The sequence below is a fragment of the Filicampus tigris genome, chromosome 5 (assembly GCF_054856515.1).
Source record: "Filicampus tigris isolate MCC_2025a chromosome 5, RoL_Ftig_1.0, whole genome shotgun sequence".
NCBI classification, from domain to species: domain Eukaryota; kingdom Metazoa; phylum Chordata; class Actinopteri; order Syngnathiformes; family Syngnathidae; genus Filicampus; species Filicampus tigris.
The window spans coordinates 23,338,732-23,355,657 of NC_141221.1; positions in this window are offsets into that span (position 1 = coordinate 23,338,732).

A 16,926-nucleotide genomic window follows, 5' to 3' on the forward strand; every position below is an offset into this window, starting at 1 on the left:
TCAATAGATGTTATGAGGTGAGGCTTGTCCGAACCTATCAGAAGCAAGGGCTTTACTTCTTCGAGGGTAGGAATAGGGATACCACGTAGGTGCTTGAACTTCCTCTGTAGGTGGGTAACAGGATAACTATGCTGGGCTAGATTAAGCCTGCTTGCTGTAAAGGCACCAGTGATCTTGACCTTAGGGTTGTTGGGAGAGGATACCTGGAATGATACTGTGAGGCCATGCAGTACTTGGATGTCCTGGCTGACTGTACGCAGGGGAAGGTCTTCAGGGGTGCCTTCCATGGCTAGGGACTTAGCGACGATAGGTAGCAGTATTGTTTTCTTGGACCCGTCATCCAGTATTGCAAAGGTGTCTAATGTCTGACTAAAATAGTGCATATGCACAAGTATCAACATGATCCGGTTCCCGACACTGGGTCAGTCGAGATAGAGGGACTCAGAGGCATAGGTGATTGGAGAACTTTCAGCCTTTGGAGGTAAGTCTACCTTAACTTTCTCAGCTCTGTCGTGGAGAGCACGAAGGTGCTTCCCATGACAAAGGCTCCAGGGTTTCTTGAGATAGCTTTGGACAGCACAGCGCCAGCACCGCTTTTTCACCTGAATCCATTCTTTTAGCTCATCCTTGGTGAGCTTGGACACACTACTACACTGACTGAAGTAGTGCTCTGTACTCTCACAATAGGCACATTAAGCTTTAGTCTTGTCTTTCTTCTGGGCTCTGGGCTCGGAAGTCTATTTGCTGTTATTTAGCACTACCATATGACTAGCTGGTGGTCTGCTTCTCCTTGGAGCTACGTCCACTCATTGGAATGTCAAAGCCCTGACACCATAACTTGTCGAGAAGCCACCCTGACAGATCACGCAAAGTGTTTGTGGCTCCAGGTCTAGTGAGCTGATAATGACGGAAGTCAGTCTGCTGTTTGACAGGAAGTTTACCTAGCAGGCTTCTGAATGTGAGCCACAGCTTAGCTCAATATCTCCTTTATGGCCCAAGGTTTGAAGGAGGCCTACCAGGGATTGGACTTGGAAGGAAAATCTCTGGAACGCCACTGGATCACCCCGTCTTACCCCTGGATCATCCAGAACGCTGGCTATCTTATTTAGGGCAAGATGATGGGGTTGAACGTACTTATCATGAAGGGTTGTCGTGGTATCGGTGTAGGGGGTTGGCGAGTTTAGATCCGATATCAGCCTACCCTCCTCTAACTTAAGATGGTCTACGAGTACCTGGTTTTTGGTCATGAACTCTGCAAACGAACAAACTTCAAACGTGTCTATTGACCTTGCACGCCACTGCTCTCTTTTCCGGACTGCTGAACTGCTCATGCGCAGGGAACACAGCATGCACATACACAGTCACATGACACGAGGAGGAATGGTAATGCAAGGTAATGCAAAATACAACAACTTTACAACACTACAACAATATCATGTATTGGAGCGTTTTATACAGTTTAATTTATCAATCTTGCCAATGCAGATGACTTCACTGTTGATTCAATGAAGTGTATACATGTAAGAGTTTGGTTTTCAATCAAATAGTCTGGGTGTGTTAATTTAACTTTGGAAAAGGATAAGCGGTATCGATAATGGATGGATGGATGAAAAGTAGAACATGGTCAGATGAAGGTGTTTACATGGATATTAAAAGTCTGATTTCAGGTTCCCCCTTTCGCACACGCGTTAAATTCAAGGCCGGTGGCCAGATACAACCCACGACAGCATTTTATGTGGTCAGCAAAGGCAAATCATGTGTATGAAATTCCTTGCAAATTTTCTTCACTTTTAACAACACTGAGATATAAGATATTTTGTGACCAATCCCCATTTAAAATACATTCATTGTTCAGTTGAACAAAAATTTACTGGATTCCGAATTCAAAAATAGTTATCCATGAATTTGTTGTGCATATCTGATAATATATGGCAATCATGCATTTATACGGGTTCACAGTCATAATGACCCTTAGAGAGAAACCATAACTATGATGGAGAAAAAAATTGTTTGACAACCTTGCCCCAGTGTACAGTATATAAAATGTATAAGTTTATATGTAACTGTATTGTTTTCCACATCCATACTGGGTCAAAGAACCATTTGCATGTAGATTTGTGCTAATAACCAGAAAAGGAAACTATTTTATTCAAGTTGTGATACCTCTTTGACTTGAAGGAACTATGTAACTTTCCCACACTATTCAAGTGTATGTTGTTTGTGACAAAGTTAATTGCTCACATTAGCGTCCCGACACAAGTATGTGTCAACTCTGATGCTTTGAAGAAAGCATGTTGGATAAGAATACATTGTAGTTACTTGTGATTAGTAATTATGTAGATCTGTCACACAATAGTCCCATTTTTCATTTGAATAATTGCTAGTGACAGTTAAATTATAGGTGTTGTTCACATAGTGATGTGTCACTCTACATTTCAAGTGGCGGCTGTTTTCACAACTGAAGAAATGGAAGAACCTTTAAACGTGGACCTACAGTTACAGTGTGCTTTTGTGTGTTTGATTCGTTTGTTTTAGTCTGTAGGACATCTTCAGCTTTTTGGTCCAAAGTAGATCTAAAATCGATCTTTTAAGTATATGAAGTTAATGTTTTCCACCCTGTTTTGTGATGCACTTTACACATTTGCTGTGCTATGCAGTGCATATTTTTCAGGAATTTGAGAAACATTGCACCCCTTTGCTTTATATAAACTGCACTAGAATTTAAAAGGCTTAAAAGAATGCTAAACCAATTATAGTAGTGAGGAAAAAAAGTATTGTGCGGGAGCTATGGATGACTGTGTAAAAGGGACACCAGACACTAGAGGAGGTATTTTTCAAGCGCTGATCCAACCGTATACTGTAGCTCCACAGGATTGCTTCATAAATGCTGGGATAAATGCATAAATTCATAGTAGCCTACACTACCAACCTTTCTTAATGAACACGACACTGAGCTCTGTTTTTGTTGTTGCGCAATTTACGTGTTTAATGGGCTCCTCCTCTTGCCTGTGTTGTAGCTGGTTTGGTTGTATTTATTCTGTCGTTCATGCTGTCCTTTTTTTGTGCGTAATTTTTCTACTCCTGAGAGTTCTGTTATGCTCAGTTCTACTGATCAAGCATTTAGAGGCCACGATTTGAAGTTTTGTATTTTTTTGGAACTATAAATGTACACGAAAGATTTGATCATAGGTGTGAATAACAATACATGTCATTTCAATACACATTGCACTTGTTTCCAGGTTGTCACTAGACACAGAAAGTGACATGGTGAGCCAAATCTGGCCCATGGACATTGAATTTGACAATAGTGATCTATCAATTGTTACTTTCGTGAGTCCGTTACAACAGTTCATTGACCCCTTGTAGTTTTAAGCCGTGTCTTAAGCTAAAACATGCATACTATCTTTTAATATTATCCATATTATCCACTCTTTTTAAAAGTGAGAAGAAATATTCTTAGTTACTGAATGGTGCAATTGGCACCGTCATGACAGCAGGATGAATTAATAACATAAAATGCATGATCTCATTTGAATAAAAAAGGAATATATGTGAGGATGTGGAGGCGAGCTTTCTGTTCTTCTGAGGAATTTGCCACTACCCGCATTGGCTGGCAGATTGTATCAGCCAACACAGCAGTTGTACGTACTCTACATGCTGCGAGAAAAAATAGGAAGAAGAGGGTTTAGTGATAAAACTGTGAAGGATTATCTGTCATTTGGCAAGCCCGTGCTGATTTGCTATCAAAACGGATTTTGCTGTGGAAAGAAATGACAGGAAGGGAAAGGATGGAAAGGAGGCAACAAAGTGGAGGCGGCAGGATAGAAGAAGGCACAGGGTTGGGGGAGTTGACATGCTCAGAAGGATTTTGTTTTCTGTTTAATTTCATGCCCACTCCCCCCGACCCCTCTTCCAGTCCTCCCCCTCAATTCAATGAGCAGAGTGTCAGTCACACATACATTTTGAAATTGCCACGCAAACTCTGTTGGAGCGATTGGAGTTGTCAGTCAAAGTAATGTGTTGTCTGCCAATGGAGGAAAAAGAAGACACTTACTTAATTATGAAGAATACATTTTGTTTCTGTTACCGTTAACAAATATTGATTTGCAATACTTGCAAAGCTAGACTTTGAAGAGAGAAAAAGATGTACAGGTGTATGAGCCAGCCCACAGCTTTAATATCCTCAGAAGGCCCTATTTTCGTAGATAGGCGCACATGCCCTCGGCATAAAAACTGGCATCTTCATTTTCGTGCTGGGGCCAGCCTCATTTAGCATGTTTAGGAATTTGGCAGACTGCGCTGCATCAAGCTGGGCGTTCTGGAGAACCGAAGGCGTTTTCATGACATACCCTTCGCGCACGTACCTGACAATTTGCTGACAAAAAGTATGCTAGATTGTAGAGCTCGTGAAACCAGGTCTAAGTTGTGGCGCAAGTGGTGTAATGTGATTTTGGTGGACTTGATCCAGGTGCAGGTAGACAAATTCTGCACTCCGCTAATATTTGTGGTGGATGTCATCTTATTTGTTTCATAAATATGACATCAGTGTGCATTGAACCCTCTCATTGTAGAAATCAATGAATTGAATGCATTATTGTTATTATTATCATTTTTTATATTTTTTTAAAAACATCCCCCTGACCGCGGCACAACTGGTGTGTGCATGTGTGTGGTTGTGAAGGGTTGTCGCACACAGATGCACGATCAGGGCTGGAAGGCGGTCTCTAAGTGCCCACTTCACAGAAACCAACTCTACACCATCCACAAGTAGAGATCTTCTTTCAATTCCTTATAAATGTAGTCTGCGAATGCTGATTTCTGCATGTACTCCAGAGAGTCTGGGTCCTAAAAGGAGACGCATTTGGTCCGGGGGGGGGGGGGGGGGGTGTTTGGGGTGGGTGCTCGTGAAAGTTAGTCAAAGTTGGTAGACGAAAACGGTAGCGGAAGCCCATTAAAAATGATAGGCGGATCGCCGATCGCCGTTTACTATTTGGTCCGGCTGGACAAAAAGGTGGATTGACAGACGGTGGAAGGGTACCCCAGCTCCAGATGGAAGGTGATAAATGGACCAGGAAATTTTAAGTGTGTTTGTTTGTGTGTGCGTGTGTCTTCCTTTTCCCAAATAACAATAACCATAGTAAGACAGAGTTTGGTGCGGAAACTTTGAACAAAACCCTCTTTGTGGGCCTGAATCTTCCTCAGCAAAATCTACCAGTATGAGATTAATGACATGTGACTGGTGCGGTTCGACCTTTTGACTGGGCCAGTATACCCACTCCTGCCAAATGCCCCCTTTGTGCTAAACTTGTCACCCTACTGACAAGCCAACATCCTTGTTCCTGGGAGCTGACTGGCTGTCTCTTGAAGTTTGAAATGGAGGTGTGAGATGAGGCGCGTTTGCCCATCAAAAGCGGAAGAGTCATCTCTTGAAGTCATGACAGCTTGCAATGAAACTCACTAATGCTTGAGGTGATTTTATAGCACCGGATACGTATCCTATTGAGTGGGTCGACAGAGGCAATGGGAGGATCTCATGTTTAATGGAAATTTCTCCACACCAATGCAGGTCAATTAGCAAATTCCAATACTGACCCAGAGAAAGCATGGGAATACTTTGACTGGTTTTCTTCCATTTGTATTACTTTCCCTAAAATTCATCTTACCTGTTGTTGAGTGGATGAACAAAATGTAGATTTAACTTCAAACTTGAAATAAATAAAAAAATACCATCCTGACAATCATTTGGAGCTGGATTGTATTTATATAAATTTGTCATTGACGCGACAACTGCACTATACTGTAATGCGCAGATACCGTAATTTCATGCACTGGAATATCATACGCACCCCAAAAACTGCCCTTCAAATGCTGATTTTTCTTTGTACTGCATTAGACGCTCCTCCGATATGCTGGTTTCCTGGCTCCGGCAGGAATTTGAGTTTTCGCTGCATAGTTATTTGACAGATTGGTATTGTGTTCAGACGCTTTTTATTCCTTTAATCCATACTCTGAAAAAAAAACTAAATTTGTTCCCAGTCTGAACAGAGTAAAATTTACACTTAGAAGAGAGTAAAATATTTAGAGTAAATTTTATTCCAACTAGTGGATTGATTGTACTCCAAATGATTAAAATACAATTTTATTCATTTAAAATAAGTTATTCACCTACATTGTATACTGATGAGAGGGGGCGGGGCATCATGTTGTCTGAGTGAAGAGATTGTACTCTAAAATCAACCCACTTAGAGGGGAGAAAAATTGTGACTATGTGAAAACTACTCTACCAAATAGAGGACTGTGGTCTAGAATGTGCAAACATCAGGCTGAGGAAGGAGTCTGTCTGTCTGTCTGTTGGCTGTAAATGTAATCGATTTTATAATTCATTTTTATGTAATTGAAGTCCATATTTGCTTTTTAAAACCAGGTAGGCAAAGCTTACACAAATGTCCGATTTTTTTTCTTCTCCGGAACAGTGAACTTAAAAAACTCTTGAATGGGAGGATACCTCATCGTTTGCCGGGACGGAGGTTGGGGCTGGTCACAGCGCTGATGTGCGTCATCGTGCTTTTTTGTTTCTTTTTTTCCCCCCTCGATGCCATGGACGTAATCCAAGCACACATTGCATTTTGATGACGTATAAACCGTGCGATTGGTGGCCAGGTTGCCAAATAATGGCTTTTTCCACCTAATGAAAGTGTAGTCTAGTCCAAGCCTAGTGTAGTCACTAGTCTAAACACGGCTTCTGAACTAGTTCAGGTACAAGGCTGGATGTTTGTTTTTATTTACGGTCATTTCCTTGTTCCTTGCCTCCATTTCGGGTCTGTACTGGTAATCATCTATAAAATACACATATTTTTCATAATTTCACATGCATGTGTGTATAATACGCCTTTTGATTTTGGAGTTTTTGTTTGTTGTTGTAGAAGTATCTTAAAATGAACTCTAAAATGCACTGGGAGCCAGGGATGGGAGGGTAGAATTGGCTTTATTTGCACCCTCTTCCGAGCTCCAGTTAGACTCCAGTTAGCAGCATTTTGGACCAACTGGAGACACTTGAGGGAGGACTGTCTGACTCCAAAATAAAGTGTATTACAGTAATCTAGCCGAGATGTAACAAAGGCATGGATTACTGTTTCTAAGTGCTGTTGAGAAAGGAAGGGTTTTAACTTAGACACTGAATCCATCCCAAAGCTTTGGACAAATGAAACTACTCATTGCACAACCGAAACATTGAGGTTTATTGTACATAGTGGGCTCTATTTTTATTTCAAGTGCAAGTCTGGCACTTTTTCTTCAGGAAGCCAACAAAACAGTTTTTCTGTATTTACTTGAATGTAAATCTCATACTACGCTGTGAAGATGAGAGAGTGGCGTGAGTGTGTGCGTTTCCCCAAACTTGGGAACAATTCTTCAGCTTGCCTGTAACTGCCTCCAGAGGAACAAATGAAGTTATTCACCTGCTCTGAGCTGCCCCAAGTTTCAAGTGAAACAAAGACAGATAGGCATGAGGTGAGGGGCGGTGTAGTAGGGGGAGGGAAAAGGTGTAATTAATGTTTCACAAATGCAATCTATTCCCTTTAGGCAAACTCTCCTCATACCACTTTTGTCTTCCTCTTTACTCATGCCCCTCCGTCACCTGGGTGTCTTCTATGAACTTTGAGGGATTAAGCTTGCGAGGGCTGGCTGGTAGTTATGGCTGCCAGCGGGACTCCTCAGGTTTCACTCAGGGCCGCGTGTCTCCCCGAGGCGACAGGGCGATGTCAGCGTCTGTCAGCTTGTGTCTGTCATCTAAGCCCTGTCAGCGCCAGCTCTGCCAGCGCTCCATCACGGCTCTGTCGCTCCGTGTTTCCTTCTGGCTTATGATCTGAGACACCCAGACACTGCAACTGGCTTCACAGCTCCAGAACGTACCGCCCCACCCGCCCCTCTTTGTGCAGCACGGATACTTAACTTGACACAACAAACACAAGGTCAAGGTGTGTGTCATGTCTAAGTGCGTGAGTGCGGCGTCACATTGTTACGGGTGCCGGCGGATGAAAGCTGGGTGTGTCACCTTGCCTGAAAGTATGCCTGTTTGCGTATGTGTGTGTACGCGCGTGTGTGCGTGCGGGAGTGTGTCTGTGTGAGGGCAAGTCAGGCAGCTTTGAGTGACAGTCTGAGTGAGGTGAAGCCAGGCGGCGTCTCTTTGTAAAAGTGCACCTACCTTCTCTTCCCACAAGTCCCTCCTGGCAACAAACTGTCACGGCTGACAGGCCTCACAAAAGAAGGAGAGCGAAGGGAGGCAGGGGGTACGGGGATTAAAAAAAAGTTTAAGAGATGAAATTAAAGCAAAGAAGGGAACCTGACAGCACCTTGAGAAGAGGCATTGTCTGCTAGGGGAAATATATCTGTGTGAGCAGGCTTTGATCAGTGGTGGATGAGAGTAGAGAAGCGCTTGTAAAGCTCCCTCCCGAAGCCCATTGAAAAGAGCGGCGAGGACGAGAAGGAAGTCAGGATCACAGTTAACCATGGTTTTGTTCAGGGGAGCCACCTTTTCCCACCGGCCATCATTGGAAAGAAAACTCTTTGCCTGTGAGAGCTTTCACCCGGTCTCCCATGTTTCCCCACTTGCAAACTATGTCAAAGTGCAAAGACTCGCAATGTATTTTGTCAAGAGCAGAACCACAGTTTGCAGTCTGGCACAGGAGGGGATAGAGGAGGAACCTTTGAAACACATGAAGGAGAACGCATAATAGGAAACTGGAGGGAGAATAAGTCGAAGTGGTGGTAGCAAGGAGAAAGGAGATAATCCCTTTTTTTGTGATTCGGTCTCATGTTGATGGTTCGAGGAGGGGTGCAGTCTTCCTATATGAGGAGGGAGTAAAGTGGCAAGGAGCACTGCTCCATTGCCCCTCCATGCATGCGGCGGCCACTTCGACAGACAAAGCAGGATGCTGAAGGGGAACGTCCTGCTGGCAGGATCTGAGCAGCCTGTTTACAGAGGAGCTTGTCTGATCTGAGGCCCTGCTTGCCCTCTTGTATGGAAAACACTTGGTCTTTGATGTCTCTCTTCCTCTGTCTACGTTTCTTTCTTACGCTTATTCTCACTCTGTCTCTCGCGGCTGTGATTTCCTCTCACTGGTTCCTGACACATATCAAAATCTGCTTTGCATTACCAGCTTCAACCTCCAAAGATCTTGCATTCTACTACTCCAAGTTTTAGGTGCATAAGATTTCACTTAAGGCAAGTAAGTGCGTGTGTGGGTGTGTGCGTGTGTGCATCCCGACAGGGTCACACAGGGCTTGTCAACAGGCAGTCTACTTTAATATGACATATTAATGTGTCCTGCCAGTGCCAATAACTCTACACAAGCGGCACATGTGTGCATATTTATTGGAGTCCATAACATTTTCTCCCCTGTGAAATATTAAACCCCTTACGTGAGCTGGAAGCTGCTGAGTGTGTTCATAAAACAGCAAGCATGTTGTTTTTAAGTCCCCTCCTACAGATACTGTAGTAAATGTTTCTCTGTGGGTGTGTTTCTATAAATGTGTGTGACGTGGGTGTTTTTCTGCTATTCTAGTTAGTATTTCTCAGAGAATCGCACTCGACCCTTTTTTGCCGGTCCGTCCTCCGTCCATCAGCAATAGGAGCTGCTAACAGCTCAAAGCCACGGGGACAGAGCTGCAAGGAATGCTCGGCCTCAGACCAATGGCCAATAGAGGAGTCAGAATCACAGGCTGAGACTGAGGCCAAGACCATCCCACCCCACAGGCTGCGTCCACAGCAGCACCCTCAGCGGCCAGAGGCCACCACAACTCCCGTCACCGATAGCCCCCCGGTCAGGAAACGCCCCAAAATAAAAACAAAGTAAAAAAAAAAGTTGGAGTACTGCAAAAGATATAGGATATTGAAACACTATAAAAAAAAAACTACAGACTGTAAATAACAGAGTAAAATAAATAAGTTTTAACAACATATAAAATGTGTGAGTATTGAGTTAAGCTGAGATGACCTAAAAATAAATAAAATGTTATAGGGGTTACATAGTGACAAAAGAAGATGAATAATACGCATAAAACGTCAGAGTTATAATCAATTATAAGCTAGACTAAACGGCCTCCCTTTAAAAATGTCAACACTCTCTGTGGCCCTGACGCTCTACGGCCCACCGATGAGTGCGCTCAATTAAAAATTAAGGTAACCATTTGCATTGATCTTTTTAAGTTATTTCAGCGTAGCATTATTGCATGAATGCAACAAGACTTCTCTAGTTGGGTAATCTCTATCACTTTAGTACAAAACACATGATTAGTTTTGTACTCTACAGGCTTAATTAAAAATGGAAACTTTTTTTGTAAGCTTTGCCCATCCAGTTTGAAAAAGCAAATACGCACTTCAAGTACCTCAAAAGCAAACCTGAAATGGCACATTGATTTAAAGGACCGTGCTAGCCTTTCGAGGTATGTGGAAGTGACCAAAAAATCTAAAGAAATGGCAACGGTGAGTCGAAGCAGATCATTTACCACCCAAAAAAGATTCACGTACAGCCATTGTGATCTCCCAGCCGCAGCTGGAAGAGCTGGTTTTGCAGTGTATTGTCAGAGACCTGCAGCCTTTGAGTAAAGTGGAATCCCCGGCTTTCATAAAATTAATTAAGGGGTTACAGCCCGGTTCTTCGGGCAAAAAAAGGCAGGAAATAATACATTCGCTAAAAATTGACTGAAAGTTTGACTTAATACTCGCGGACACAACACTGTTTTGAAAATATGTAACAGTTGCATTCTAAGGCGGGGGGGGGCGTCACTTCAAAACGACAGCGACAACAATGGATATCGTGCCGGCTACAACCATAAAGGGACCGAGATGACTATACGATGCATTTAATTGTATTGTGAAAACGATCTGGAAGGTGGCGGCGAAGGTGGTATGTGCGTGAGTAGCTTCTTTACACACACATGCTAAACTAGTTTGCTTCGCAGCAACAACGAGCTGCATGGTGGATCCTCTCCTCCGTAGCAACAAATTGCCGGGCCGAGCCGGGGGAAATTGTACGTCATGGCAACATGTGACATCACGGACCGATCACGAGAGAGAATGCACGTGTGCGCGGAATGTGTTGCAAACCTGTCGCCAACATGTCTCACAGCACAAAGCGTCGGTCACATGATGCAATGCAGCAGTTTTCGCTCGCGCCAACGCGGGAGTCTAAAGAAGCCTAAAGAAGCCTTTCGCCGAGTAGACTGAGATGAAATTTGGCCGCCTCGCGACCACTTCACACACATGAAGGCCTATTAGTGGGCCGGCCTAAAACCCACTTCAGGCCTTGCTTAGTCCGCCCCTTTTTTCCCCCGCCACGAAAATGGGCATCCGGGCGTTCCGCCCCCGGGACGGACTGCCCAGCTCTGCAAACCAGTAGTAGAAGTAAATTGAAGATATTACGATCTCGTCTCTCTCTCCAGCGAGTTTGCTAGTTTGCACTGCAACTTCAGTAGCACATGAGCAAAATGTCTTTTTTTTTCTACCGGTCTTTTCCAAAAGTGGATTTTTAATACTCAACTTGCCGTATATTTGAGTTGACATAATTACAGTTATGTGACTCTTGTGCCTTCCCTGGATTTCACAGTAAGGTTAAAGAAGCACTGTCAAATGTGATTCTTGTGTTAAATGCAGCCTGAAGAATATTCTCGAGTGGAAGACATGCAACAAAAGCAACATGTTCCCTCATTCATGAGCGAGCATGTACTTTCATGGACCCATGTTCAAAATGTTCTTATTGTATTAACCAGTGGCCAAAACTTCATAGTCATTTTTCATTAAAAGCAGTCCAATTTAAACGGGCCAAGCAATAAACCGCATTTCATATGTTCTGTGTTGTGGGGGCGGGGGTTTGGGGCATTTTCAAAGGGAATAAAGTTGCTCCTAACGTATGTGGGTTGTATGTCTGCTTTTCAAATGAATGATGCCCGTTATTGCAACAACAGATCACTCCGTTTGGGGATTGATTCATCGTGCCTGTTACGTCACTTTAATCTATAGACATTATCTACACAGGTTTTATGGACCATTAGCTCCACAAGAAGATGGAATGTAAATGAGGCATAATAAATCAAATCAGATGCAACACTCACAGCACAGCATGACAAGCTACAGTACGTGCACTCAACAAATGCCTTGGACTGCCATTTTTTAATTGGATCAGTATGCAGTCTGTATCTGTTTTTTCCTTGAATATGCTCTTTGTCATTTGTCCAGAACACAGAGTAAGGAAACATGAATAACATTGGAGACATACTGTACTCTGTGAGTCAGACAGACTTTTCAAAGGGTCTCTAAAAAAAGAAAATAGAAGCATGTGACTATACAATGTTGGTAATCAGTTTGTAATAGCATTGCTATTGCAATATGACCACAGTCTGTGGTCTGTGATGGTACTGATGTATAGAAAGACATCGTTTATATCACACAATTAAGTAATCGTCCAAAATGTAATGAAGTAAGAATGCATTTGACAGTTACCTCATCACACACTGTACATTTTTGTATTTTTTGTATCAATCATTGTAGCTACAGTTCCATCTTAAAAACACACATTGTTCACTGCCTGTACAACTTCATACAATTAAAAAAAATCCCTTCAATTAAGGTGGATTTGAGACCAGATAAGCAGCTCATATGTTATTTTTTTCTATCACTCTCACTCTCTCTGAACTTGATAGTATGAACTGTGCTCAACATGTCTACAGCCGCCAGCCAGGAGCTTGACAAGGAGCTGAGACATGAGGCTACCTCAATAAATACAGATTTATTTGAAGGGGATCACATGTTAAGCATGCTAAAGGCATCTTCCAATCTTCCAAACCGCTTATCCTGTACAGCGAAGGTGCTGGAGCCGATCCCAGCTGGCAATGGGCGAAAGGCAGACTACACCCCGAACACACAGACACCGTCACTACATGACATGTGGGAACCGATCCCACGCTGCCCTCACACAACTCAGGCGTGTGTACCATTACACCATCAGTGACCCATGCTAAGGGCAAATGTACTGTAAATGTGTATAATGTTTGTCTCATGTGGAATGTTGCACATTGATTGGTATTTAGAAATCTGCTGCAGTGTTTCAGTAATTAATTAGCATAACCTGGTTTTAGGATATTCAATTATTTTTGTGATATTTCTATGGATAACTGTATACAATCTAAAATCAAGAGGGATTCACTATGATAAATCAGTTTCTCCTTCCCCTTCCACCTCACACCCTATTTTTGTTCTGTTGTCATGTCCCTGGTTAATGTCTTTAGTAATGCTGACAGTTCTCTGGACTGCATCAACAAGCTGATGCTCTTTTGGACAGAGACAAGCAGAGGCATTGAGGAGGAGTAAGTAATCGAAAGAGCGTGAGCTATTTTGCACTGAATATTACCAAAGTCATTGAACTCAACTTGAGGACAATTGGTTTTGACTAAACTCAAACGCTATTCCCACCATTCTGTAACCAATACATTCTTTTTCGCTCTTGTCACTTGCTATCTTCTTTTTCTTGTGCTAATGGGGCTAAGTGACTATGCAAGCTTTTCCTGCACAATTCCCTGTCTTTTCCCTCCTCCTTGCCTTTGGGCATTCTTTCAACATCGACGACAATGACAGATTGGACGATAGGACACATGAAAGCAGTTCAAATGGGAGACAACAATAAGAAGACGTGATGCGGTGTCAAGAGGTCAGTGGAATTGCTTGCACCAGTCCTCATACACACACACACACACACACACACACACACACACACACACGCACGCACTGCAACCACCACTAATGGTAAACATATGATCAGCCCCCTTCAGAGATCTCTTCCCTGTACAACCACTATCGAGCCTCAATCAAAACAGGAATATGAATAAATGCAAGCACCCGCCGCTGCAGTGTGGTGGCTCAAATTGAAAGTGACAGCTTGACACGTAATATGGCACCCGTAATGTGATTAGGCCAGCGTGCCACTCTCTTCTTAAACTCCCACATCCCAAAGAGCGAGCCTCACGTCCAAGTCCGCCAAACACACTCAGGCTCTTGCCTATGAAAAGTGGGGGCAGAGAGGGCCGTCTTGTCTCCCACTTTCTTTGAGACGAATTGAGATGATGCCGCTGTTGAATCATAACCCCCTGGAGGGGAATTGCAAACACATGTAGGGGGGTGAGAGAAGGAGCATTTTTAGGTCGAGAGACGTCCATGCCAAGAACAGAGGAGCTGAGTGGGAGAAAGTGAGCAGTGGTATGCATTAAATTAGTCATTATCAGGCGCAAAGCTGGCTTGGGTCCTCCTGTCAATCTGTATGATGTAAATGAGCACTGACATGTCAATAGTATCACCCACAGTCACTCATGACAGTGTCTAAGAGTGAAATGCAAAGAAACATCAGAAGAAAGTAATTAGTGGAATAACACACTTATACAGGATGGATTTAAGACTCAGAAAGACGCTGGAAAGTTTGTAGTTGTGAATCAGCATGTTCTTGAAGTTGCAAAACACTTTCATAAAGGAAAAATGAAACACCACTTTATATAAATAATTAGGCTGAAAAGTAAACTGGACGTTAGAGCTAAGTCCAACAGGAAATTTGGAAAAAAATGTTCAAAAGGCTGCACAGCTGACAGGAAGGGGGATTACATAACCAAGTTGCAGGGAAAAAAAAGAAGTACGGTATTGTGTTTGGCATTCAGAATAGGCGGCAACCAGAGCCGAGGGCCACATTTCCAAATGAACCTTCCCAGATTGATTTTGGCTCTGTCCTGGTTCAGCATGGAGGGAAGTTGGTACACACTTTTTCTGAAAATTTGTGAAGTCAAGGTTTTCTTTCGCCTGGGAATTTACCTATCATGTTACTGATGATAGAATGAAAAATGGAGCAAAGAGCTTAGTGGGGACACAACATGGAAAATGAATGGATGGCAGTGGTTAATGTGCAACTGGGAATCCAAGTGAGTAGCAATGGTCCAAGCGCAGCAGCCAAGCACAGTAAAATTAAATGCTGCTCGGCATCCAAAAATGAGGGTCATTTCTCAACTGTGTTTAAAAATGTGTCAACAACCAGCAAGATGAACTCAACCTTCCATTTCCCTCTGCCACACAAATCATTTGGGTAAAATATTTTTTTTGTGAAGCCATGCCACAACCAGAAATGTCTCCCCAATCATAATAGCAAACAAATGTCATACATTAGCCCTCACTTGACTCCTTCAAGATATATTTTCTTCCTTCCTTTCAATCTCTCCATCTCCCCTCCCCAGCCTTTTAGTTCAAGAAAAGCCTGTCACAAGGAATCAAGTCAAACCAAAGACATAGTTGAGCACCCGTGACAGGCTGAAAGCCACTCAAATGGGTCTATAATGAGTCTAATAATGGTGCGGGTAAGCATAATTTCCTTGAGTTGGGGCCCCAGAGAGCCAAAGAATGCACCAAATGATGACTGCAGCGTGAGCTGGCAGGCGATGATGAGCCCTCACTCCCAATGATACGACAAGGCCGGAGCAGAAGGTGGACAAGCTCTAAGCCTGCCATTCCCCCTGTGGGCCGGGCCCCGAGGGCTGAGCCGCAGTCAGTGCTGCTCATCACTGAGCACTGGACTGGAAAATCGCACATGACTGGTTGCTTCCACAGGGCCTCAGATGGCTCAACAGCGACCCTGTCTCCTTTGAAATAGAGAACTGGGTGACCTCACACCGCCCAGGGAGTACATGTTAACTGCATTCCCCCTTCCCAGAGCGTGCAGTATGTGTGTTGTTCGACTCTAGCTGAATGTTGCATTGTATATGTCTGTGGGCGATAGTACCCCAGAGAAACGAGTTACTTATGGACAGATAATCACACAATCCTCACTGAGAAGAAAAATATGTAAATAACATACAGCATCTGTGATACAGCATTAGCAATATCCCTCTTTGTACTCCCGGCAATACAAGAGGCTCGTGGTGTATATTATCCAGTACACACAAACATTATATATATATATATATATATATATATATATATATATATATATATATATATATATATATATATATATATAGAGAGAGAGAGAGAGAGAGAGAGAGAGAGAGAGAGAGAGAGAGAGAGAGAGAGAGAGAGAGAGAGGGCTCACTGGTGAACCTCATAAGTCATGTTTTGATGAATTTCATATTTCGTGGGTGTTATTTTTACAGATTATTGAGCAATCAAAGGTGTTTGAAATGGCTTGCTCTCTTTCACGATACAATGATCGTTGGCATCCTTCCGTCACGGGAGACGTTGGAGTAGATCCGTTGTGGTACTGGCTCAGCAGCACCTGCGGGAGTGACTGAAGAGCTCGAGCTGAAGAGCCGTGAGTGGCAGTCTTTGTTGCACTTGGTGCAAATAAACATTGCCAGCTTCTGTGGCTGCCACTCGTTCTCCTTCCACCTTGCCTCTTCTTTGCTTTTTCACCCTCCTGCACACCGCTCCTCACGTACACTTGCCAGGATGTGCGGTCCTCAGCAAGACTTTCCCAGGTGGCAACGTCGATACCGCACTGCTTTAGGTCCCTCTTGCATACGTTCTTATAGAGGAGGCGTGGGCGCCCAGTCAGCCGCGTCCTCTCCGTCAGTTCGCTGTACAAGAGGTCCTTTGGGATCCGGCCAGGGTCCATCCTACGGACGTGGCCATGCCAACACAAGCGTCTCCCTCTCAGGATGGCCGCCATGCTCATCATGCCGGCATGTGCCAGCACCTCCAGATCTGGTACCTTGTTGGTACCTTGTCCTCCCAGCGGATGTGCAGAATACGACGCAGGCATCTCTGGTGGAAGCTGTGGAGTCTCCTCTCCTGGTTCGCGTAGGGGATCCAGGCCTCGCTGCCATAGAAGAGAATGCTGAGCATGCAAGCTTGGTAGACATGCAGCTTAGTCTTCTCCGTAAGGCTGGAGTTGTTACAGACTC